General features: G+C 36.2%; 1 long non-coding RNA gene across 4 annotated transcripts in view; it reads left to right on the top strand.

Annotated features, from left to right (window-relative positions):
• The first annotated feature begins 223 nt into the window (after window positions 1-223).
• The window catches only part of LOC106662040, a 37,447-nt gene continuing 11,855 nt past the window's right edge, over window positions 224-25,815 (top strand). For 2 of the 4 annotated variants that reach the window (XR_001339819.2, XR_001339818.2), the window contains exons 1-2: window positions 224-382; window positions 1,000-1,143. This is a non-coding gene — a long non-coding RNA (uncharacterized LOC106662040). Of the gene's footprint in view, window positions 383-999; window positions 1,144-4,622; window positions 4,813-5,494; window positions 5,853-25,815 lie in introns of those variants that run through there. The other 2 variants (XR_001339821.1, XR_001339820.1) reach the window with 2 other exon arrangements.

Raw genomic sequence — 25,815 nt, 5'->3', positions numbered from 1 at the left:
CACTGATTAATGTATAAGAATTTTTGTTCAAGATATTCCAATTTGTATGATTTCCTTTCCTAATTTGTTTAAACGCAAATAAACGTTTTGTAATTGTTATACAACAAAGTTTGTCAATATTTATCAAAATATTTAAAAAATTAATAATTATGTAACAATTAATAATAATCTAATAATGATCGAATCTTTATATGCCATCTGAGCGAAAAACAGCTGTAAGTTTTTTAGGTGTTATTTTTTTTAACACAATAAAACAATATCATTTTAAATTATGATATTTTCCTATGTATTTTCTGAGTGATGTACTTGTAATTTATGATCTAACATCTTGGCCTTCCTATCCTGGACAGACATACTGAAGATCCTCTGACAGACCAACCCAGTGAGTATAGTGAGGCCAGACGATCGGTAATGACCAAATTTCAATTAACAATACAATAAATATATTAGAAATAAATAAATAAATATATATATATAATTTGGCAAAATATGTGCATTGATTTTACACTTTCAAGTACAAACATTGGTCCATTATTATGATTTTGCAACAACAACCTACTTTTCTAAAGTTTATTTATTTAGAAATCGTGAGATCCGGTCTGGTGTGATGTAGGTTTCAGAAAAACATTTTGTTTATCGTGCCAACGTTTCGATCTTTATTGAGATCATCTTCAGGGCTCAAAGTGTTTGTTTTCCGTGTAGATGTGTCATTCGTGCCCCACTCTGGGCTCTCGCGACAGGACACCCAAGAATGACACAATTACACAGAAGACAAACACTTTGAGCCCTGAAGATGATCTCAATAAAGATCGAAACGTTGGCACAATAAAGAAAATGTTTTTCTGAAACCTACATCACACCAGACCGCATCTCACGATTTCTGAATAATTATCGATTAACGGTCACTAATGACCACACATTTCTACGTTTTTTCACGTGTTTTCTTATATATTTTTTTATTATTAAACAATATCATTTTAAACCATGAGATTTCTTTAGTTTTGTGCGTCGTAATGAACCTGTAATTAATCATCAATACGGAACATTGGTCTGTCTATCCTGAAGGCACACACTGAAGATGGCGAAATGCCGAAACCCAGTCTGACAGAACAACCCAGTGACGATAGTGAAACCAGGCGATCGGTAATGACCAAATTTCAATTCACAATACAATAAATATGTTATAAATAAGTATATACATATGTATTGGCATAATTTATGCACCGATTTTACACTTATCAAATACAATCACTGGTCCATTATTATGTTCTAGCAGCAACAACCTACTTTTATTTATTCAGAAATCGTGAGATGCGGTCTGGTGTGATGTAGGTTTCAGAAAAAAAGGCACTCTCAACACGACACGCAAGAATGGCACAATTACACAGAAGACAAACACTTTGAGCCCTGAAGATGATCTCAATAAAGATCGAAACGTTGGCACGATATAAAAAATGTTTTCCTGAAACCTACATCACACCAGACCGCATCTCACGATTTTTGAATAATTATCGATTAACTGTCACTAATCACCACACATTACTTACTTTTTTATAGTCGCATATGTTTCTCGTGATTGGGTTTTTTGAGTACCCATTGATCAATTGTAAACCTGGGATTATGCAGTAATTGATTATTAATTTATGTTATATAAAAAGAAAAATGTTTCGCTTTCAAGGAAGGAGGTTGTGAGGGATTCTGTTCACTACCTAACGTGTTTCGTTTTATAACATTTATGTTTCATTTTTTACTTTATAAAAAAATAAACAAATGGACCTGATTATTCATCTATCTCGATATATCTATTCAGATAAGCAATAGATAGATAAATCAGCAATTTTTATATCTTGAAGTATAAATATATGGTAATGATGATAATTTGTTTGTGTGTTTGTATGTTTGTATGTGTGTGTTGCGTGTGGTCGCGGGCGCGTGTCGGTGAGTGTGCCGCGAGAAATTGGCACAAAATTTCCTCGTTAGGGGTTCGCGATTCTGGTAGAAAAAGTCGTTTAAGCATACAAAGGCCGGGGCTGACGTTCGCTAATTAAGAGAAAGCGGAGACGCCGTTTTCAAGCGCGCCGCTCCTGGTTTTGACGTGTGAGATGGAATCTAGTAATTGGCGAGATTTTTGTTCGGATTCCGATGGAAATGCCGGCATTTCGGCCACGATTTGTGGAAATATCGGAAACCGTTTTGCCGGGCTATTTTACTCTTTCTCCGAACATTCTTTCGTCGGAAGGAGGAAACTCGTGAGATGTCCAATAACTTATTGGATCCTATCGGTTAGATCAATGTTATCACCTCTGCCTGAGTTATGTAAGTGGACGCCATATTTAAAAGGTAGCTCATTAACACGGCGTTCGAATAAAGTGTAGAGACGGTAGATGCTCGTGAAGATTTTACACACGTATACACGACGGATTTCTTAGGTCAAAACGTGAACAATTAATTTTCATGCCCTTCCGAAAGCCGTCCGTTCTACCACAGAACGAAAATTAATAACATTGTAAAAGGTTTGTCGCTTTACGAGGCCAACGATCTTATTTATAAATAAGGTTCTCTTTATCTAAGTTCATTATTCGGCGCCGGACCTAAACAAAATAAAAAAATGTCTTTTCTTCTATTTTGCCTTTTTGCGTAGAGATTTAATGACTACGTAAAAACCCTAAATTATGGCCAAGTATTAGCTCAGGTGCCTATCTTGGCGTTGAAATAAAAGAAAATTTACGGCGTTATTTGATTTATATGTTAGTATTGGGCAAATTAAGCCCGACGCCTTGTTTAGTCGAAATTGCGCGTGCTCGTTTTGGCCAACACCCAAAAACCCAAAAAGGTTTTTGAGAACCCAAAAAGAAAATTGAGCGATAAAGGTAAAAGTATAATTGGAAAAGGAAATTGACCAGTTTTTATAATTTGGCTGTTGGATTCTTTTCATCTCCATAATAAAACCTTTAAACACTGAGGATGGTACACACGCCTGAATATGTATTGTAAATGTCTCATTTGAAAAAAGCTTAGTCAACTCAGAAGAATACCCAGACAATGGATTAAATTTCGTTTTAATTTAATTAAATTAAATAGGTTTATGCAACATCAAATTAGGTCCTCAGATGTACTACAAAATAAATCTTATAGATGAATATTTTAAAACAAAATAAAATTAAAACAATAAAATGAAACTAAGTAAATGCATATTTTTTAAATAACGCAAGATAAACCCATATAAAAATAGTTATTCAGATATCGTGAGATGCGGTCGGGTGTGATGTAGGTTTCAGAAAAACATTTTCTTTATCGTGCCAACGTTTCGATCTTTTATTGAGATCATCTTCAGGGCCTGGGATTTACAAACAATGTTTACGTTTAACAATTACATTTAGGATGTGAAAAAGTGAATTTATAAAATGCAAAATATATTTTATATTCAAACAAAGTATTCCTACTCAGTCAAACTGTTTGTCTTCTATGAAATTTAACTTAACTTTACACAGAAGACAAACACTTTGAGTGAGTAGAAATACTTTGTTTCAATATAAAATATATTTTGCATTGTATAAATTCACTTTTCAACATCCTAAATGTAATTGTTAAATCCCAGGCCCTGAAGATGATCTCAATAAAAGATCGAAACGTTGGCACGATAAAGAAATTGTTTTTCTGAAACCTACATCACACCCGACCGCATCTCACGATATCTGAATAACTATCGATTAACGGTCACTAATCTCTACTCATACAAAAATATTTTTGAAAAATGGCAAAAAGAAAAATTCGAAAGGTAGGTTGAGATGTGGGGTTGGTGTCCGGGTGGATCGAAGTCACGATAGCTCAGGTGGTGAGAGCAACGAAGGTCCCGTAAGCCGAAGGTCGAACTTTACATAGAACGATTAATTAATTGAAAGAAGTAATTTGGTCAATAGGACCACGAAATTTAATGGATTTAATAAGTAAAACGAAGTATAGCTCACTAACAACTCCTCGTGGCCACTTCATATGTCGCTGAGAATCGAATCCGGATTACACGACATTTGAAAAATGGCAAAAAGGAGGATAAATTCAAAAGGTAGGTTGAGATGGGAAGTTGGTGTCCGAGTGGATCGAAGTCACGATAGCTCTAGTGTAGAGCAGTGGCGTATTTAGCCGAAGATCGTGGGTTCGAATCCCACTGGTGACACTGACTTTTTTTATTTTAACCAATACCTTACATAAAAATTATTTAATTGGAAGAAGACATTTCGTCAATCGGACCACGAAATATAATGGACCTATTTATTTACATTATTTATAACAATAAATCTATTATCTTACCTATCCTTAATACATAAATGTGTGATGATTAGTGACCGTTAATCGATATTTATTTAGAAATCGTGAGATGCGGTCTGGTGTGATGTAGGTTTCAGAAAAACATTTACTTTACATTAATCCAAATTACATTGTTATATGTAAACAATGTTTTTAAATCCTAGGCCCTGAAGAAGATCTCAACAAAACTCGAAACGTTGGCACGATAAAGAAAATGTTTTTCTGAAACCTACATCACACCAGACCGCATCTCACGATTTCTAAATAAAAATTAATACATAAATTTTAAATTAATTAATTAATCATTTTATCCAAAGCGAGGTTGAGGTGACAAATTACAAGCGGGAATCGAATCCAAGACATCCGCATTACTCAGGTGCTACTGCTTGAGCTGTCGTTAGTTAGGACCTTCGAGACACCAATTCCTCATTTCAACCTACAACTATTTATATACACATATCCCTTTCTTCGCCAACATCTCTCATAAAATAATTAATTTATGAAAAAATCTATGAAAGATTTTTTACTAAAATATTACACCTTATAGTAATAAAGGATTGGGGGATTTGCAAAAAAATGTAAACAGGTATCTAACGTAAAGTGCTTAAAGCGCACGTCAAGTTTACTCCGTTAAGTCATTGCTTGTAATTCAATTTAAGCATGGTCTTTAGCCTACTAATTACTTTCTCAATACGAAATTTAATATTTCAAGCCAAGTTATGGATAAATCAGGAGTTAGAACAACAAGAGCACAATCAAATAATTTTGATAGAAGTTCTAATCGATATAAAAATAAGCAAGTTTAGAACAGTGGCAAACATCATAAAAATATCTCAATAAATTTTACTCTGTAGTTGCCCCAAATTAGTATAAATCTATCTAAATTCATTTAAAAAACTTGTCTTAACAGGTTGAATTTTATTTGTTCCTGATTTGAAAACAATATTTTCTCTAAGAGAGTTTGAAAATAAAATTTTACATATGTTAAACTAATTTGCAATTGAATTTTGATATGGAATAGCGGCGTTTTTATGGTAAGGTCGAGCTGGTAATTGTAAGATAAATTGATATTCTCTTTTCACAACTTTTTGTCTGAATTTGAATAATTAAATTTTATATGTAAAATGTCTAGAATTGCATGAAGTTATTATTGACGGTTCATGTTTAATTGGTGTTTTCCTATTTTCAGTTTGTCGAGCACGTTAACAGTTATGGATCGTTAATTTGAGTTTTGTCATATTTTTTCCCATCTGCTCTACGTCCGAACATGCGATGTCACCCCTTTCTGACTCGCATCTCATCATCGCCGACCTAGGATAAACTTTAACTGTTCTCATAATGAGTGGATGCGGAAGCTGTCTTTTTTTTTCCCGAACGCGCCCGCCCCACCAAGTCAAAGAAGCCGGGTGTTTCTTTGTAGCAGGTGCACCAAGGAACTCTCTCTGATCTTTTGAGATCGGTTATCGTTTTTTCGCTTCTTTTTCTCCACTTGAATATCCAGTTTTCATTAAAATATCAATCCCTGATCTATACGAAAGCAATATAAGATCCTGAATAGTTTTCGCTAGTAGTTAATCACATCCTCACTTTAATAATCTTGAGTGATTCGTAATTTCATTTGAGAATTTGAGAACGGAAAAAGAAAACCCACCAAACATATTTTCTTTTTTAAATCTGTATCGTTATAAATACTCTTATCCTGCTAAAGACAACTTTATGATGCTATTGTTCATATAGGTAATACAAATCCGTCAGTACATTTACATTAAAGCCAATTAATTACAATAAAGCGCGCGCGCGCACACACACACACACACACACACACACACACAACAGTCTGAGAAAGAGAAAGAAAGAGAGAGAGAGAGAGAGAGAGAGAGAGAGAGAGAGAGAGAGAGAGAGAGAGAATTGAATTGAATATTTATAATTTTAATAAATCGTCTAATTTTTAAAATGGATAAATTCTAGAACCATATTGTAGATTACGAATATAGCGAATACACATATTTATAGTAACATGTAACTTATGAAGATTTTTACTCGAAAGATTAGAAATTACTGCAAAATCATAAGTTATATTTGGAAGCATTACATTATGCAGTAACGCTTCCAAATATAACTTATGGTTTTGCAATAATTTCTAATCTTTCGAGTAAAAATCTTCATAAGTTATATGTTACTAGAAATATAAAGCTTTAGCCTCCTGGATATATTATTAAAATTAAATAACGTTTTTTTATTGACATTGTTGTTTAATTGACATTGAAAGAGAGAGAGGGAAAGAGGGTGAGAGTGAGAGAGAGTGAGCATGAAAGAAGGACGGATAGAAAGCGTTAAAGTTAGTGTGAGAGTGAGCGAATGATTAAAGGAGAGACAGAAAGAAAGAAAATGGGCGAGAGTGAAATAGGGAGAGAAAGAGAAAGATCGTAAGAGACAGAGAGAGAGAGTGAGAGAGATACTGCATGAAAGAGGGACGGATAGAAAGAGATGAGTTAGTGAGAGGGTGAATGAGTGATTAAGGGAGGAATAGAAAGAGAGAAAATGAGCGAGAGTGAAATAAGGAGAGAGTGAGAGAAAGAAGAATGAAAGAGAAAGATATAAAGAGACGTACAGAGGGAGAGTGAGAGAGTGAGAAAGATAGAGCAGGAAAGAAAGACCGATAGAAAGAGATAGAGTTAGTGTGAGAGTGAGTGAGGGATTAAGAAAGGAATAGAAAGAGAGAAAATGAGCGAGAGTGAAATAAGAAGAGAGTGAGAGAGAGAAGAGAGAAAGAGAAAGAGAGTAAGAGAGAGACAGAGATAGTGAGAGAGATAGAGCATGAAAGAGGAAGGGATAGAGTGAGAAAGGGGGAAAGAGTGAGAGTGAGCGAATGATAGAAAGAGGGAGAGAAAGAAAGAGAGAGAGAGAGAGAGAGAGAGAGATAGAGATAGAGAGAGAGAGAGAGAGTGAGTGAGTGAGAGTGACAAAGACAGAGGGAGACAGACAGACACACGTACAAGCGCGCGCGCACTCACACACTTTAAATTTTTAGTTTTTGAAGTGAAAATGGCTGGTAGGAAAAGTATAAAACTTTTTTTTTCTATTTTGTCATCACGTGGAACTTTTCTAAACTAGAACACATTACAATTAATTAAGGTTTTTAGTTGAGATAAAAAAGTCAATGGCACGAGCGGGATTCGAACCCACGATCTTCGGCTAGATACGCTAGATTACACGACATTTGAAAAATGGCAAAGAGGAGGGAAAATTCAAAAAAGTGGGGTTGAGATGGGAAGTTAGTGACCGAGTGGATCGAGGTCACGATAGCTCAAGTGGTTGAGCAGCTGCGTATCTAGCCGAAGATCGTGGGTTCGAATCCCGCTCGTGCCATTGACTTTTTTATCTCAATAAAAACCTTAATTAATTGTAATGTATTAATTGGTCAAGCGGACCACAAAATTAGTGAATTTAATGGACTAGAACACATTGTATAATTTTTGTCTTATGTATGATTTCTTAACTTTTTAACCTTTTACAAATGGTTTGCAGTCTTAAAAGTTCAATTTTATGATGTAACTTAATTTTTTCTATTGATAAATTACAATTTTTTGCCACTTGTTTGCAGTTACAATTAACGCTATTAACTGGAGCAATGTTAAAATAAAATATTTTTATGGTCTCACTCTATTAATCTATTAGAGGGTCATTGTAGTCTAGACACGTAGATGATGTGAATTTGTTATGTAATTCACTGAAGAAGACCTTGCCAAGTAACCTAAATGTTACATACATTAGCATTAAGTTAATTTTATAAAGTAAGCAATGCCGGCTGCGGGAGAAAAATAAACATTATAAATGAGTGTACAGTGCGTAATTGATCACAATCTCAAAATTACTGAAAGGCACGCCATGGAAAATACATGACGTGCAGAATGTGAAACTTGTACATTCTGAAGGCTTGCAACTACATCCATTTAGAAAATATCAAATAAATAGCAATGTTTTAGCAGGAGAATTAATAATGAAAGTATCCCGAAAGCGGTTTTGGGCTTGGAGAATTCCTCGACGCTCATTATAAATCTGTGGGCAATTTCTAGTTCATTGCCTTGATTTTTAAATTGAACCGTTTTTTTGTCGGATAAAATGAAACAAATATTGATATTCTTGAAGAAAAAATACTTTTACTCTTTTAGCATATAAGCATAATTTGTTTTCTATATGTAATCTTTATATTTGTCCTGGCGGACACCACTTTTCTAACAATTTCATGTAACGGTAGCCATTTTCGATCAGTCTTGCCTATATTAGTGTGTATATGTCTTTCTTGTACCTACGAAAAATCGTTGTCTAAATGGAAAATTGTGCTTCAGCGACGAAAACGGCGAATATGGACCAGAATAATAGGTAAAGATGAGATAAACACTATAGAGACATAGCTAAGGTAGTTAAAGAAGAACATTGATTTACAGCGTTAACCTTTTCTGAAATTTTATTTTTATAGTCGGATCCACGAATAAAAACCAGTTATTCCTGGGAGTTTCCAATCCTCCTATTTTCTTGGCCTGACGAAAGCGCGAGACAAAACGTATTTGTTGAAGAAAAGTTGAGAATTTCTTGAACAACCATAAACTCGAGAGAATTTGCTTAAAAATATTACACTTTATTGAACAATTAATTGGTTCAATGGATAAATGACACTTGCACTCGTTTACCACACGCATTGAAATCGCCGGTGAACATCTCATTACGGGCCAGAATTTGACTCTCTTTCACTAAATCATCGTTCCTGGTTCCCTGTAATTACAAGAGATTCAGAATGATCGCTTTCTGGCCCCTTGACGGATACCCACCTGCCGGCCGAAACTCCCGTCACTTCCATATCCAGGGTAAAGTCTCCAGTCCAAACAACTTTTTATACGGGTTAATAACGTTAATAATGCTCGGAGGAATTAAATAATTATTTCTTACAAAATTGACGCTAATGCACGGCAATGACTGCCTGCGGAGGACGGCGTTGCGCAACTGAACTGGAAAATTGAGACGATTCACTCGAGTTCGTAAAACGATAAAATATTAAAACATTTGTAATTAAAACTATTTCACAAGAAGAATTATTTATTGGTAAAAAAAATCCTATTTTATCGGACTGGCCTGTACCATCAGAAACCAACTTCAAACATTTCCAGGCATTTATCATATCGAAGTTAAACATGTTTAGGTACTTCATGCATAATTATTTTTGGAAAATTTCCTGTTAACGATTTATCCTTAGCTCGACTGTAAATAATGTGTATAATCCATTTATGGTTGAATGGTCAGTTGACCAAGTTCTTTCAATCAATTATTGTTTTTAAGTAAGGTTTTGGTTGAGATAAAAAGTCAGTGTCAAAAGCGGGATTCGAACCCATGAACATCGGCTAAATACGCTGCTGCTCTGCCACTCGAGCTATCGACTTCGATCCTCTCGGACACCAACTCTCCATCTCAACCTACAACCGTTTGAATTTTCCCTGTTTTGTCATTTTCAAAACCTTACATAAAAAGAATAATTAATTGAAAGAAGTAACTTGGTCAACTGAACACTAAAACGTAAATGGATTAATTTGTAATAAGTGTTAAGAACACTTCACTAACAGCACGGGGAGCTTCAATTCATAAGTCGCTGAGAATCGAATCCTGATTACACGACATTTGAAAATGGCCAAAAAGGGAAAATCCAAACGGCTGTACGTTGAGATGGAGAGTTGGTGTCCGAGAGGATCGAATTCACGATAGCTCGAATGGTAAAGTAGCGGCGTATTTAGCCGAAGGTCGTGGGTTCGAATCCCGCTCGAGACACTGACTTTTTTTATTTCAACCAAAACCTTACATAAAAACAATAATTAATTGAATGTGTATAATAATTATTTGTAACGTATCACAAGAGGTTAGGTATAATTACAACAATAACCTAGATCATTTGAAAAATCATTATTTTAGTAAAACCTAACACGTCCAAATAAAGGAACTATTATTAAGATCCAAATTAATCGACGAAGTAAGTCTACGTAAAGCGAAAACTACAATTTTCCTTAAAAAAATCTTCATGACTTTCACGACGCAAGCCGGCTGTGCATGTCATTATCATGCATTATAAATAGGAAAATTTACCCAAACTGAGACTAGTTAGAACATGGAGAAAGATAAAATACATCCTTTGTTATGAATACAATCTAAAAACATGATAAAATCTCGGAAAATTATTATAAAAAAAAAAAATTAAGTGTCTATACACGATCCAGTATAGTTGTATTTGGCAAAAAATGTTTTTAAGTTTAACATTGTTTTCAATTGCGTCTTCGTTTTATTTCTTACTTTTTATTCTTCTATCTTTCTCTGAATTACTTGTTAATATTGTTATTAACTTATTATACATATTAACTGAAGGACAATCAATAGGAAGTGCGTCGGTGCCCGCAACGGTTTAGGCATCGACAGGCGTCATCACTGTAAGGTAAAGGTCCAGGGTTCGAATCCAGCGGTCCTGCATTCGAACCCGACATACTTACAAATTTTTTTTTTTTCCAAAAAACACAGGCACTCTGAGGGTTTATATGACCTGCTGTTGCGAACCCTCGTAAAAAAAGTTAATAATTAAAAAAGACATATGTTAATCAAGCCCGGATTTTTACGATATAATGACACAATCTGGGTTGACCAAGGAAAGTTACATGGTAAGAACAAATCTAGTGTTATATAATTCAAGTTTTGTCAGGTCTGATGATATTCATGAAACCACGAATAGCTCGGAAAATAATCAATTTGTTTATTAATATCATATTTCCATCATTTTATTATTTGTCAAGCAAACAAAATAAAAAATAAAGATAAAAAAATAGAAAGTGCTGTTGTGAAAGCAAATAAAATGTTATTTATTTCAACTAATTATATGTCAAGACACTAAATTCTATTGACCATTGTTATTAAGATCAAGTCAAAAACAAGCCAATTTTATTATAACTTTTTAATAGTTGAGGAATTTAATGTTACTGTGTGAGTAATTGAATAAAATAAAATAACTTCTAAAATTGATTTTTCTTTAAGGGTTATTTTCCATTCTTTTATTTCACACAACTCCAAAATAAATCATACTTTTATTGAAATTCTTCGAGCCGGAGCATAACGAAAACTAAAACAAATTATAGACTCGTGTTATTAATCAGATAAGTTATCGAGATTCTTTTAATAGCTAGTAAACCAACCAAGGAACCTGCTTCAGACTTGAAAATGGGACATCGAAAGTCCCTCCGGATAGCCCCGTTTTCTAAACCAAATAAATTTAATAAATAAAGCTATAGATTAATAATGATAGCGTAATATGGGCGCATAAATTTTACTGAAACAATTTGGGTTTAGGGAACGGGATACCGTTGGGAGTTGAAATGGTATATAAGAAGTATAATTTTTGTGCAGGTAAAAGTTGTAAAATTTAATGATTTAAAATAGGAACGCTAAAATTTATAAAGTCTAAATTTTAATCTGCGAAACTTCTCAATAAACATAAAATTCAATAAATTTTCTTTAACTTCCTGAAATACAGATCGTCTTAATGAAGAGGTAAAGAATATATGGCTGTTTTTACATGTCTATTAAGAAATGCATATTTAAAACTAAATTAAACTGTAGAAAAACATTAAAAATGAACATAGGAAAAGTCTTTCATACATTATTTTCGTTTTGGATTTATATAAGCTCAAATCACAGGTATCTACAGCACGTACAGACTTGAACCTACCGCTTCTCGTAGTCCAGCGGCAATTCCAGCTTTTGTAATTTACAATAAATTATCCGCAGGCCTCGAGAATGTTGGCATTTCGGGGTTAGACCTCAGTCTTGTCGGTCCAGCCGCCGAGGTTGGGCTTCGAGTGCTGTCAAAAGCTAGGTCATGTCAGCACTCAACGCAATCAGTTCCTTAATCTAAACCTATTTTTACTCTCACTCGCTCTTAAATTCTTTCTTTCCTATTTACATGCCGTTCACTCAATTAGGGTGGTGCAGTGCTACTGATTCCTTCATCATCCTCTACACAATTGTAAAATTAACATATAATCAATGAGGTACTCATTCCGCCATAGACTCTCACGTTGCACATTCACGCTAATAAATACATTCACGCTCAACACACGCTAGGGACGACACTATCAGTATTACTTACAAGAAAACAAACCCTGATGCCTCCACCATTCGGGACAGAAGACCCATAGGTGTGGGGGGGGTGGCCGCAACGGTTTAGGAGTTGACACGGCGCTCATCACTGTATGCTAAAGGTCCCAGGTTCGAATCCAGTGGCCTTGCATTCGACTTACTTACATTTTTTTTTTTTTTTTTAACACCGGCACCCCGAGGGTTGAATCTCTGCTATTGCGAATTCTAGCAAAAAAAAAAAAAATAAATAAATAAATAAAAAATAAAAATAAAAAAATAAAAACCAGAAGACCCAGGTACTGGCTGCTCAACCACGGTTACATTGTAAACTATTTTAAGTAGGAACAATTGCCCTGTAAAAAAGTGAACAAACCAGCTTTTAATTTGTATTGCTGATCATGTTTTAAGACATACCTGGGGAAGGCGATTCTGGGCTTGATTCAAATATGATCAGATAGACTCCAACGGGCATGGTGATTTCGTCGACCGTCTCACACCAAACATTCACCCTGAAAATACATTCACTCCTCACATACTAGGGACGCACACTATCAATACTATATATAGAAACCTTGTTTCCTCCAAGGATCTGAACAGCGGACCCAGATACTAGCCACCGTGCTCAAGCACAATTCTCTTATTGGGTGGCATTCCTACGCGCTCTCTATACAGAGCCAAGGAATTGCACCCTTCAACTAGGTGGGGGACACATCGAAAGTTTTCTCTACATGCCGGAAATATACGCGGTTTTTGACCAAAAGGTAAGTGTCAACCTTGCATAGCCCATTCTTAATTGATGGCATTAGCCGCTTTGTTATTTGACAGCTTTCCCAATTTCCCCAATTTGCATTTTTACTCTTTCTTACAGTTTGATACTGTAATAACTATAGTAGGGTAAAGTTTATTTTTATAAGTTACATTTTTCTTATCTCCTATTTCTTCAGAGGTTATACTTTGTTTAAAATGATTTTTATTGTCCATGAATGTTGCTAATGACGACATCTAGTCTCTCAAAACTATTTATTCGTTTAAGATATAAAACTTAAACTCTCACAATATTTTATTATGGTGTAGTCAGATTATACGAGAAAAACATAAACATGTAAAATGTGAGATTGATCATTGATAAACATGTAATTGTTAATTTCCGATCATTGTGATCTGCAGAAACTGTTGGTTAAAATGTGATTCCGTGATGGATTTCTTTTTCTTTAAATCTGGTTTATATGTTTGATAAATATAAATGGAATATCCACTGTAGTGTTCATGGCTGCCATGTTGGTTAACTACGCCCTAACGGATAGCAATGTGACTACATTTTCGACCTAACATCCAAACACTTTGAGCCCTGAAGATGATCTCAATAAAGATCGAAACGTTGGCACGATAAAGAAAATGTTTTTCTAAAGCCTACGTCACACTAGACCGCATCTCACGATCTTCAAATAATCATTAACCAACGGACACTAAACATCACACATTTCTACACGAGAAGAACTAAGAACATGGGATTCTATGAACATGATGATTTCAACTATTTTCACCACCAAAGAGTATTCTGAAGGACATCGCCAACAATGACTAACTTGCATCGGCTATCAATCAGAGAACTTTTTTTTGAAATGCAGACAACACAAGGCTCTGAAGATGGTCTCAATAAAGATCGAAACTATTACAATTAATTAAGGTTTTTAGTTGAGATGAAAAAAAGTTAATGGCACGAGAGGGATTCGAACCCACGATCTTCGGCTAGATACGCCGCTGCTCTACCACTTGAGCTATCGTGACCTCGATCCACTCGGGCATCAACTTCCTATCTCAACCCCACCTTATGAGTTTTCCCTCCTTTTTGCCATTTTTCAACTGTCGTGTAATCGGATTGGATTCTCGACGACAATTGAAATGGCCACGGAGTGCTTTAGTGAAGTGTACTTCATATTAATTCTTTAAATTCACTAATTTCGTGGTCCGCATGACCAATTAAATCATTACAATTAATTAAGGTTTTTAGTTGGAATATCCACTGTAGAGCTTTCTTTCCAAATAGGGTCAGATTTTAGTTCGCGAGTAATCACAATCCGTCGATCGGATGAAAGATTTTTGTTTTCGTGAGGTCAATCCCCTGGGACTGGAAGACCGGTAGAAAACCGAATGTGTGGAGTGGTCGAGTGGGTGGTAAATTCGTCGTCGTATCGTAAGGAAAGCCACCAAGGGAGAGATGTGAAATGTCACCCGGGCGAATATGCAAATTTCACAAGGACATCTCGGTTTTTCCATAAACAAAGCACTTGCCCAGAGAGGCTGACGAATTTGGTTTGAAAATTTCTGCGGGGTAAACATCGTGTATTTTTAAGCTTATTGTAATCGATTAGACAGTAAATACTTTCATTTACAATCGGACAAGCTTTTGTGCTTCCAGACCGAATAAATATTAATCTTGTGCGCGCAGTACATTATAGGTTTACCTTGAACAAGTAATGATGATCTCTTTTCTCATTTTTCCATTAAGATCCTCACCTCCCGCTCCTTGAATATTAATTTTCTTATTCCCCCCACAGCCATAAGCATTTATGGAGTCCTATTTCCGATGGAATAATTGCCACGGCTATCCTCACGATCGGCTATTATGCTCGTTTCATGAGCTCTGCAAAATTGCCGGCCGCCGCCAGAAGCATTTCCGGAATAGAAATTCTTTCTTGTCATTTTATTGCCCACGTTTCAACCGGGTTGAGCCACAAAATATTACAAATCACACTACATTACAATTAAATACAAGGACAAACTGACAGGTTTACGAAAAGCAAGAACGCTATTAAATAATTAAATTTTAATGTTATATCGGACCCACTGTCTGAAGACATAAGAATAATTGTAATTAAGCAAAATGAATATATTAGAAATGGATTACTGGAGAAGAATTGTCCAGCCCACAATATTATAAATTCCAACTAAGAAATATAAAATAAATGGAGATGAAGAAACAATTGTTGAGACAATTTTGTCATAGCAGAGTCACTTAAACGGTTGCCAAATCACTGTACGTACTTAAAAATTATATTGCAAATAATTTTTGATGTACAATATTTGTTTACATAAAATAATTTAGGGAAAACATTTATTTAAAAAAAAAAACGGCATTACACAAAACAATGAAGGTGTAAAACACAACAGTAGATGGATCCATGGGTCAATAAATAAATTAGACAATAACAATACACAAGTACATACTTATACACAAAAAATCAACTACCAGACTAGGGCTTAACATCTATTCACACATTGCGGTATTCTCGATCTTTGTGTTAACCGTGCTAACACTGTAATGTCCTGTTAGATCGAGAAATATGAGACGTACATTAGTAAGAATCGGCTAGTTAACATTGCTCGATCTAACAGGCCAGGGCCAATGTTGGATGTTAGAAATGTGTGGTGTTTAGTGACCGTTAGTTAATGATTATTTGGAGATCGTGAGATGCGGTCTGGTGTGACGTAGGTTTTAGAAAAACATTTCCTTTATCGTGCCAACGTTTCGATCTTTAAATTCACTAATTTCGTGGTCCGCTTGACCAATTAAATCATTACAATTAATTAAGGTTTTTAGTTGAGATGAAAAAAAGTTAATGGCACGAGCGGGATTCGAACCCACGATCTTCGGCTAGATACGCCGCTGCTCTACCACTTGAGATATCGTGACCTCGATCCACTCGGACATCAACTTCCTATCTCAACCCCACCTTATGAGTTTTCCCTCCTTTTTGCCATTTTTCAACTGTCGTGTAATCAATCGGTTTGGATTCTCGACGACAATTGAAATGGCCATGGAGAGCTTTAGTGAAGTGTACTTCATATTAATTCTTTAAATTCACTAATTTCGTGGTCCGCTTGACCAATTAAATCATTACAATTAATTAAGGATTTTAGTTGAGATGAAAAAAAGTTAATGGCACGAGCGGGATTCGAACCCACGGGGGTTGAGATAGAAAGTTGATGTCCGAGTGGATCGAGGTCACGATAGCTCAGTGGCAGAGCAGCGGCGTGTCTAGCCGAAGATCGTGGTTCGAATCCCGCTCGTGCCATTAGCTTTTTTTCATCTCAACTAAAAACCTTAATTAATTGTAATGTATTAATTCGTCAAGCAGACCACGAAATTAGTGAATTTAATGTTATGTTTATTTTAAACTTATTGTCCATTCTCCAGCTGACGGTTGTAAACCGTTTTATCCTATATTAATTGTAATGTAAAATATTATTTTTGTTAATGTTCATTCATGCTGCGACCTCTCCAATATGAATGTATATATTAGCGTGAATGTTTTGTGTAAATGGACGTGGATGTCGAGGAATATCGAGTACTCCACAAGCCCGTCAAAAGGAAATTAGTCTAATGGATGATTGAAATTCTGTACATACTGTATGAATGTATTTATTAGCACGAATGGAAGGAAGTCGGTAGGATTATTACTATCCTACCGACTTTTTCATTCTTTCCCACCCATCATTAGTTATTATTTTGTTACTTTCGTATTTGTTTTCATAGTATTTAGTTTCGTCATAATTTTATTTATGAGATCACATCATCAGGAATTAGAAAGTAAACACGCATAATCTCCCTTCCCAAAAATGGTAAAAATGTAACAAAGTGTGTATTTTTCTATTTAAAAAATCGACGAAACTTTATTTATTGAATATTCAGAATATCAAATTTCAATACTCATTTGGTGATTTAAATTGCAAATTATACCCACAGCGTTTTCTTGACATAGAAACTGGAAGAAACGGAATCGTAAATTTAAATCTATCATAAACAATCGAAACGGCCATTTAATTAACTGGCCCGGCCTCTTTATGAATATTTAGCATTGCAAATTGTATTTTTTAACACTACCACTTCACCTATGCAGTCCTGTGTTTCACGTAGCAGACGATTATCTTTATGTATTGCCATTTTAAAATAATAATGAATGTTTAACTGCTTTATTGTAAATTTAGTCAGATGATTTGTAAATAAATTATGAAAACGAATTCAGTTTAGTACAGTTAACTTCTAGGAGGAAGTCAGAAATTTATCGTCTTGTTGTTCTTGATGCAATGTAAAATTCGCATTGTCGGACTTTTACCCTCGGATCCTCAAGTCCGGTTTTATTATATCGTTAACTGGAACCTCGTTACAGTTTTATGAAAAAATGAAGAAAAAAAGGTGAAATTATGCCAAAACGGGGTCCCGAATTTCATGGCACCCGACCCGGATCGGTCTCGCCAGAAGAAACATGGCATTAACGGCTAAACGGAGGCAAATTTTGACCAAGTCGCCTCGTTCTGCTCCCGGGCGGACGCTTAATTTAAATAGGAGCCGAGGAGAAAAAAAAACGTAAAGATGATTGGGCCCTGGCACTTGGCAGTCATTAACCGGCTATTAAGTTCCGTTTCAAGCTCTTTCCAACTTTCATCAGCCGACATTCCGCCTTCTTACAAGGTTGTCGCATCGGCGAAAATCATCAGGGTGCAGAACGGTAAACCGATACATTCACAAGACGGCAATGACATAGAATTCGGCTATTTTTCTACAACGTGTTAATAGTACAGTTTAAATGTGCTCATATAAATCAAACCTATAAGGGAACGGCAGGTATTTCTATAGTTAAAAAAAAGAAACGAAAAAGAATATATTTATTAATAACCTACTCACAGACTATTATCTCCTTATTTATTATAATACATTAATGTTTTCTCATATATGAGAAACCTGACATGAAAAAGCAATTTACGAGCAAAGAAGCAGAAGAAAATTCCTTAAATCCTGAGAAATCATTCACAACAGTTCCCGAACAATCTTACCCCTTGTTGTTTTGCGTCCGTTAAACAAATTTTAAATAAAAACATTCTGTTCGATGATTGTTTGATAAAGATGTTTTTATGGCGTTAATGAACGAGAGGGAGTGGGAGAGAGAGAGAGAGAGAGAGAGAGAGAGAGAGAGAGAGAGAGAGAGAGAGAAAGAGAGAAGGAGAGAGAGTTATAATCAGAGAAGAAGTGATAGAAAGAGAGTGAGAGAGAGATTCGCCTTCTATTTTGAGATCTTTATAAATCTCTTAGCTTGTCTCATAACTGGAGTGTTTGTCCAGTTTTTGAGTTTTTCTTTTTCAATCCAGTTCAAACTTAAGCAAAGACCCTGGAGCACTTAGTCGTGATTCTGGTCACGTGGGTGGGACGGTTGTCCTTTTTTTGGCTAGTTGGTTTTAGTCAGAGAATGTAGGGATAGAAAGAGAGTGTCAGAAAGAGAGAGAGAGAGAGAGAGAGAGAGAGAGGAGTAAAATTGTGAGAGAAGATTGTGATAGAGATGGAGAGAGAGAGAGAGAGAGAGAGAGAGAGAGAGAGAGTGAGTGAGTGAGTGAGTGAAATTGTGAAAGAAGTAGAGATAATAAGAGAGAGTCAGAGATAGAGATAGATAGATAGAGAGAGAGAGATTGAGAGAGTGAGAGAGAAATTGTGAAAGAAGTAAAGATAATAGAAAGAGTCAGAGAGAGTCAGAGAGAGTGAAATTGTGAGAGAAGTAGAAATAGAACGAGAGAGATAGTGTTTGAAATAGTGTGAGAATGAGAGATAGAGAGAGAGAGAAATTGTGAGAGAAGGAGAGATAGATGGAGAGAGAGAGAGAGATTGAGAGGAAGAGAAAGAGAAAGATAGGGAAGGAGTGAGTGTGAGATGGGAGGGATAAAAATAGAGATGTGAAGGAGTGGGAGAGACTGAAATTGTGAGAGGAGGAGATACAGAAAGAGAGAGAATGAAATGAGAGGAGAGAGAGCGAGAGAGAGATGGGGAAGAAGTGAGTGTGAGATTGGGAAGGATAGAAAAAGAGAGGAGGAGAAGGAGGAAAGAGAACGAAAGGAAGAGTGTTAGAGTGACAGTAAGCGAGTGAGTGAGTGATACTTGATACTTCAACTTTTATTTATTAAGTGTTACAGCATAAGACACGTATGACCTTTTTCCTGCTACCATCGGTAATCGGGAAGGAGTGAGTGTGAGATAGAAAGGGATAGAAAGAGAGGGAGAGAAAGAGTGAACTAGAGGGAAGGAAAGAGAAAGTTAGAGAGAGATAAAGAGGGGGGCAGAGAGAGAGAGAGAGAGAGCGAGAGGGAGAGAGAGAGAGAGAGAGAGTGAGTGAACGAGAAGGAGGGAGAGAGAAAGATAAAGATAGATAGAGAGGAAGAGGGAGGGAGGAATATAGGGAAGGATTGAGTGTGTGGTAGGGAGGGATGGAAAGAGAGATGAGGAGAGAGAGAGTGAAATTGTGAGAGAAAGAGATATAGAAAAAAAGAGAGGGAGTGAGTGTGAAATAGGGTGGGATAGAAAGAGAGAGTGAGAGAAAGAGGAGTAAATAGCGTGGAATGGGGGTTTTCACGTGGCCGGTGGAGTGGTGGGCAGTGGTCCCGTGCTGGAACGGGCCGGCGTGTGCCTTGGCACGCGACTGCCCCTTCCAGTTCCAGTTCCAGTGCCAAAGTCGGACGGCCCAACACACGTCCTCGATACACTTTCACTCCTTCGGCTTGTACGCCTGTCATTACTTGCCCTTTCGTTCCAAATACCCGACGCGGATGGAATTATCTCTATAACTTTATTTGGACATGATTGAAAATGAAGTCAAAGCACACGTTAACAGGCCAATGTCTCGAAGGCTATGTTATTTACTTATCTGGTTTTAGTACTTTGCCAGATAAAACCCGGCTACTATTAACCTAATGTCGTCATTTCATGAGCGGTTATTCGCGAAATTATTTCTCCTTATTATTGCTTATTGTGTGCATTATGTAATTTTTGTGTCATATAGGTTCTTCCATCATTATTAAAAACGTCATAAAAATGTATTTTTTAAGGATGAGAATAGTTAATTCTTGGGTTCAAATCTTTGGAAATGTTCGTGATGTAAATAATTTTATTAATGATATCCAATGGTCAATTTAACTCTCACCCCTTATTAGATGCACCAATACCCAATACATATGTCATCAGGGCTTGCAGTCAGGAGTCCTGCCTATTCAGGACAGTTAAGGACTGGGTTTAAGGTCCAGAAAAATTCTCGAGATGAGATGGAATGTGTGTGTTGTGAAAAAGAAATAAACATAGTTCCGCAAGATATATGATCAACTTTATCTACGGAATAGTGGTACTAGTGGTACTAACTACATTAGTTTTATAAACGTGTGACTGTTACATTCTAAAAAATGAATTTTTGCTAAGGGAAATATTGAACTTTTTAAAAATGAAGTGTTTACAATTCAATTCGTTCAGCCGATTATTATTCGATACAAGTAGTGATCTAACTTCAATTCTAATTATAAATCAAAAAACATGACAGACGAGTCCAATTAAAATAAATAAAACCAATTCTTTCGACGGATGGAGCGCTTAAAGTACATTATCGAAGATCCAAAAAACATTGGATGAATCGTCATTATCACCTAAGTCAAGAACCTCGATCGAAGTCTTTTAAGATGCATCCACTTTTTTAAAGCTCGTACTTTTGGATTACTTGTGTGGCCAAATAGATTGGTTGATAAAGAGGTGTTCGATGCTGTTTCTTTTTTAATTTATGTCAAGTTTTTTCAATAGATGCTTGGAAGGAAAGTTGATTTAACACTTTCTTTTCATTCAGAGTGAGACAGACCCTTAATTTCGTATATTAGTTTATCGTTAATTTAGTTTTTTTGTTAATAATTTGGCAAAAATTTTATACACAAAGGTTAATGTTAACACCTCATAACGTAATTTTTGATTATTTTATCTCCTTTGCTAATTTAAACAAATGGGTATTGAGTAGGTGACGAGGAATCGAATAAGAAAAGCGTTCTCTCCACCGCGATACCCCTTAAAAAACTGACGATATTTTATATTGTCTTACAAAATAACTAGAAATCAATCCGTTAATAACTTGGTCCAAAAATAAATAAAATCTTTCAATTTAGTTCAAATTTTACATTATTATTTTTCAAATTATTACTTACCATTAATTAACGTTTTTAGTTGAGATAAAAGTCAGTGTCACCAGCGGGATTCGAACCCATCATCATCGGCTAGATGAGCCGCTCCTCTACTACTTGAGGTATCGTGACCTCGATCCACTCGGATTTCTTTATTAATTAATTTATTTTTATCTCAACTAAAAACCTTAATTAATTGAAAGATATTAATTGGTCAAGCGGACCACGAAAACTAGTGAATTTAGTAAGTTAAAATGAAGTATACTTTCACTAAAGCTCTCCATGGTCATTTCATTTGCCGCCGAGAATCAAATAGATTACGCGACATTTGAAAAATGGCAAAAAGGAGGGAAAATTCAAAAGGTGGGGTTGAGAAGGGAAGTTAGTGTCTGAGTGCCGAAGATCGTGGGTTCGAATCCCGCTCGTGACACTGACTTTTTATCTCAACTAAAAACCTTACATGATTGAAAGATATCAATTGGTCAGCGGACCACGAAAACTAGTGAATTATTATTTACGTTAATTAATTATACTTTTTATCTAAGGTCTTGATTGAGATAAAAAAGCCGATAGCAGAAGGTCGTGGGTTCGAGTCCCACTCGGTGCCACTAGCTTTTGCATCTTAACCAAGATCTAAGATAAAAGTACAATCAATTGAAATAATCATTAATGCCAATTATGGTTACTGTTGACATTATTCACTAAATTCAGGCCTTATGCTAAATACTATCTCATGTTTAGAAAATTTATTGTTCTTGTTATTTTATTTGTGGCCAATTGTTCCAAACTTAGAAAAATCATTTTTTCGTTTTGTCCGAAGTGTTCCTCTACTTCTGCATTTTTCCAGTCGTTTGGGATTGCATTAACGCGCCATCAGGCATTGAGGACATGAAAAAATTACATTTGTCTGGGTGCCAGGTCACCTACAATGCAGAGAGACAACGAAGTGGCCGATAAATTGTTTGACGAGAGCACCTATTGGCCCTGAACTCTTTTGTATCATGGCTTACTGTCAAAAACATCGATCCGTCAGAAAATTTATTTAAAAAAAGTCCTCGGTTCAATGAGAGTGTAGCCAGTGGAATACGGAAAAGGGCCATCTCAGAATCTTACAGCAGATTTACTAAACATAGGTCGTGTTAGGCCTAGAATAATAGTTGGATTGCTCACTGAACACTGCAGACCCCGGAAGCATAATATAGACTCGGAGCGGAAGAAACGAACCTGTGCAGGTACTTCCAGGAAGAAGAAGAGATAGCAGAACATGTCCTCTGTTGGTGCCAAGACCTGCGCAGGTTGAGATTCCTACTCCTGGGAGAGGAAAAGCCAAGGACAGAAGAATAAAAAGGGGAGACTTTGGAAAATCTTTGGGATCGGGCAAAAAGCTACAGCTTAATGGAGATGCTCTATAGACCAAGCATGTCGTAAAAAAGTCAACCCCTTTTCTAATGTAATCTAACTTTTTTTTGGCTATGATCTATTTCTTCAGCCATATGAATAATTGTTTTATAGGTCACTTACAGCAGTTACAAACTACAACCAGTTCTTTTTAAAAAAATCGACCAAAGCCCGATAAATGTTGCACTTCTTTGTATATATTAAAATTTTGTAATTATAAGGCTTTGCAATTTTGCGTTGATCTGTCGTATGGAAAGAAGTCTTTCTTTCCCAATTTTTTTTGCGGTACCATACGATATGTTCCGCGTTTTCAACTTGGTTGCTTATCGTATACAGGTCACTGTCTCCTGTAGAGTCAGAACAAATCAACACCTGATTGTTGCCGATAGATTCTGCGTATTCAAGAGCCGTAAGGTTTCGTACCTTTCGCATGTAAAGGAGGAGGTCTCATTAGGGAACGGTACGATACATATTTTATGTTGGAAGAGTCATAATATGCACCACCCGAGAAGTTGTGTATCATCTCAGTCGAAGTAACTTCATAATGTTTTCGATTTAGAGCTTAGTTTTCAAGCGTGCATTGTAATTTTATATAAAGCTTTGCCATTTTTCTGTGTGATAAAAGTGATACTGATCATTGAAAATTGTAATCTTACCATCAGGATCAAATCCTTTTTTGGAGTCGTGAATCGGCCGGTCTCCCGTTTTCAAACCCTAAAATAATGCCTCTAATTACGGATGGAAATGTATGTAAATATTAATATTAGTTGGAAGTGGTCAGAAACATATGTAAAATATATAGAGCGCATTTATCAAGTTTCGTAGAGCACCTGCTAGCTGGCGGCCGTCGGGCCCACCCCAAGCTAATAAACATTGCTCTTTCACAAACTCGAGCATTCATCTCATCGACATTAAATTAGTTATTAACCGGTTCCGATTCAACACTCACTATTCGAGTCGTTTTACGGACGTACTACGGAATCTAATCAGGTTGATGTATTTTGAAAATTAAGAGGACATATAATGGCCAAAATAACGGAACAGATCGTATGACACACGACTATGAAAAAGTCTTTTGACTAAAGTTTGTCCATCAAGCTGCTTCCCTATCTCCGCCTTTTGATGTCCTTAAAAAATACCCTGTCTGGGGGATTGAATCAATTAAGCCGGATTCAGGACTAACGATGCTCGATCTTAGGTAATTTTTAAAAATCAGTTCACAAATTTTGTAGTTATAATTAGTTCATTAACCAAGCCACAACATACGATCTTAGAGTTCCAATATGTATGTTTTTGGCAGTAGTGACATAAAGTAAAGTAATTCGTGTCATGTAGGAGAGCTTAAAGCGCACGGGTTAATATTTTTGTTTTTTTGCAGGGGCATCAGACAGCTAGGTCATTTCAGCCCCGAGCGGAAATAAAATACTGCAACATACACTCAATACAAATCACACAAATAAATACATTCATATCATACAATGATCGCACTCATTCTGTTTGGTAGATGGAGTACTCGATATTCTACCTGTTCACTATAATAAACTAATCTAAATTTGGGTCGATGGGGTACTTGTATAAAATTTCCGCCATCAATCCAAGTTATACACACAACCTGAGGGCCGGTTGAGAACCTACTTCACCATCAGCCCCTCCCCATTCACACCAATAAATACATTCACTCATACAATACCCAGAAACACAAAACACATAATGTAACTTCTATACATAACACAATTAATTAAGGTTTTTAGTTGAGATGAAAAAAGTTAATGGCACGAGCGGGATTCGAACCCACGATCTTCGGCTAGATACGCCGCTGCTCTACCACTTGAGCAATCGTGACCTCGATCCACTCGGACACTAACTTCCCATCTCAACCACACCTTATGAGTTTTCCCTCATTTTTGCCATTTTTCAAATGTCGTGTAATCGGATTGGATTCTCGACGACAAATGAAATGGCCTCGGAGAGCTTTAGGGAAGTGTACTTCATTTAATTCATTAAATTCACTAATTTCGTGGTCCGCTTGACCAATTAATACTTTACAATTAATTAAGGTTTTTAGTTGAGATAAAAAAAGTTAATGGCACGAGCGGGATTCGAACCCACGATCTTCGACTAGAAACGCCGCTGCTCTACCACTTGAGCAATCGTGACCTCGATCCACTCGGACACTAACTTCCCATCTCACCCTACGTTTTTTGAATTTTCCCTCCTTTTTGCCATTTTTCAAATGTCGTGTAATCGGATTGGATTCTCGACGACAAATGAAATGGCCTCGAAGAGCTTTAGTGAAGTGTACTTCATTTTTAAATCATTAATTCACTAATTTCGTGGTCCATTTGACCAATTAATACATTACAATTAATTAAGGTTTTTAGTTGAGATGAAAAAAAGTTAATGGCACGAGCGGGATTCGAACCCACGGTCTTCGGCTAGATGCGCCGCTGCTCTACCACCTGAGCTATCGCGACCTCGATCCACTCGGACATCAACTTCCTACCTCAACCCCACCTTATGAGTTTTCCCTCCTTTTTGCCATTTTTCAAATGTCGTGCAATCGGATAGGATTTTCGACGACAAATTACATGACATTTGAAAAATGGCAAAAAGGAGGGAAAACTCATAAGGTGGGGTTGAGATAGGAAGTTGATGTCCGAGTGGATCGAGGTCGCGATAGCTCAGGTGGTAGAGCAGCGGCGTATCTAGCTGAAGATCGTAGGTTCGAATCCCGCTCGTGCCATTAACTTTTTTTCATCTCAACTAAAAACCTTAATTAATTGTAATGTATTAATTGGTCAAGCGGACCACGAATTTAGTGAATCTACACACAATAAAAAATTCCCAATTCCCTTAAAAGGCGGAACAGGGGACTCTGAAATCCGTTGCTGTGTCCGAAAACCCCTTTTAAATCTGGCGGCATGCCTATTCGCGCCTTTTAGGGAGCCAAAGGACGATACGCTTCGATTTTGTGGG

This window comes from Cimex lectularius, unplaced genomic scaffold, assembly GCF_000648675.2.
Source record: "Cimex lectularius strain Harlan isolate CLEC.00 unplaced genomic scaffold, Clec_2.1 scaffold57, whole genome shotgun sequence".
Lineage (NCBI taxonomy): Eukaryota > Metazoa > Arthropoda > Insecta > Hemiptera > Cimicidae > Cimex > Cimex lectularius.
Note: the sequence above shows the minus strand (reverse complement) of the source record. Positions and strands in the feature narration are given on the sequence as shown.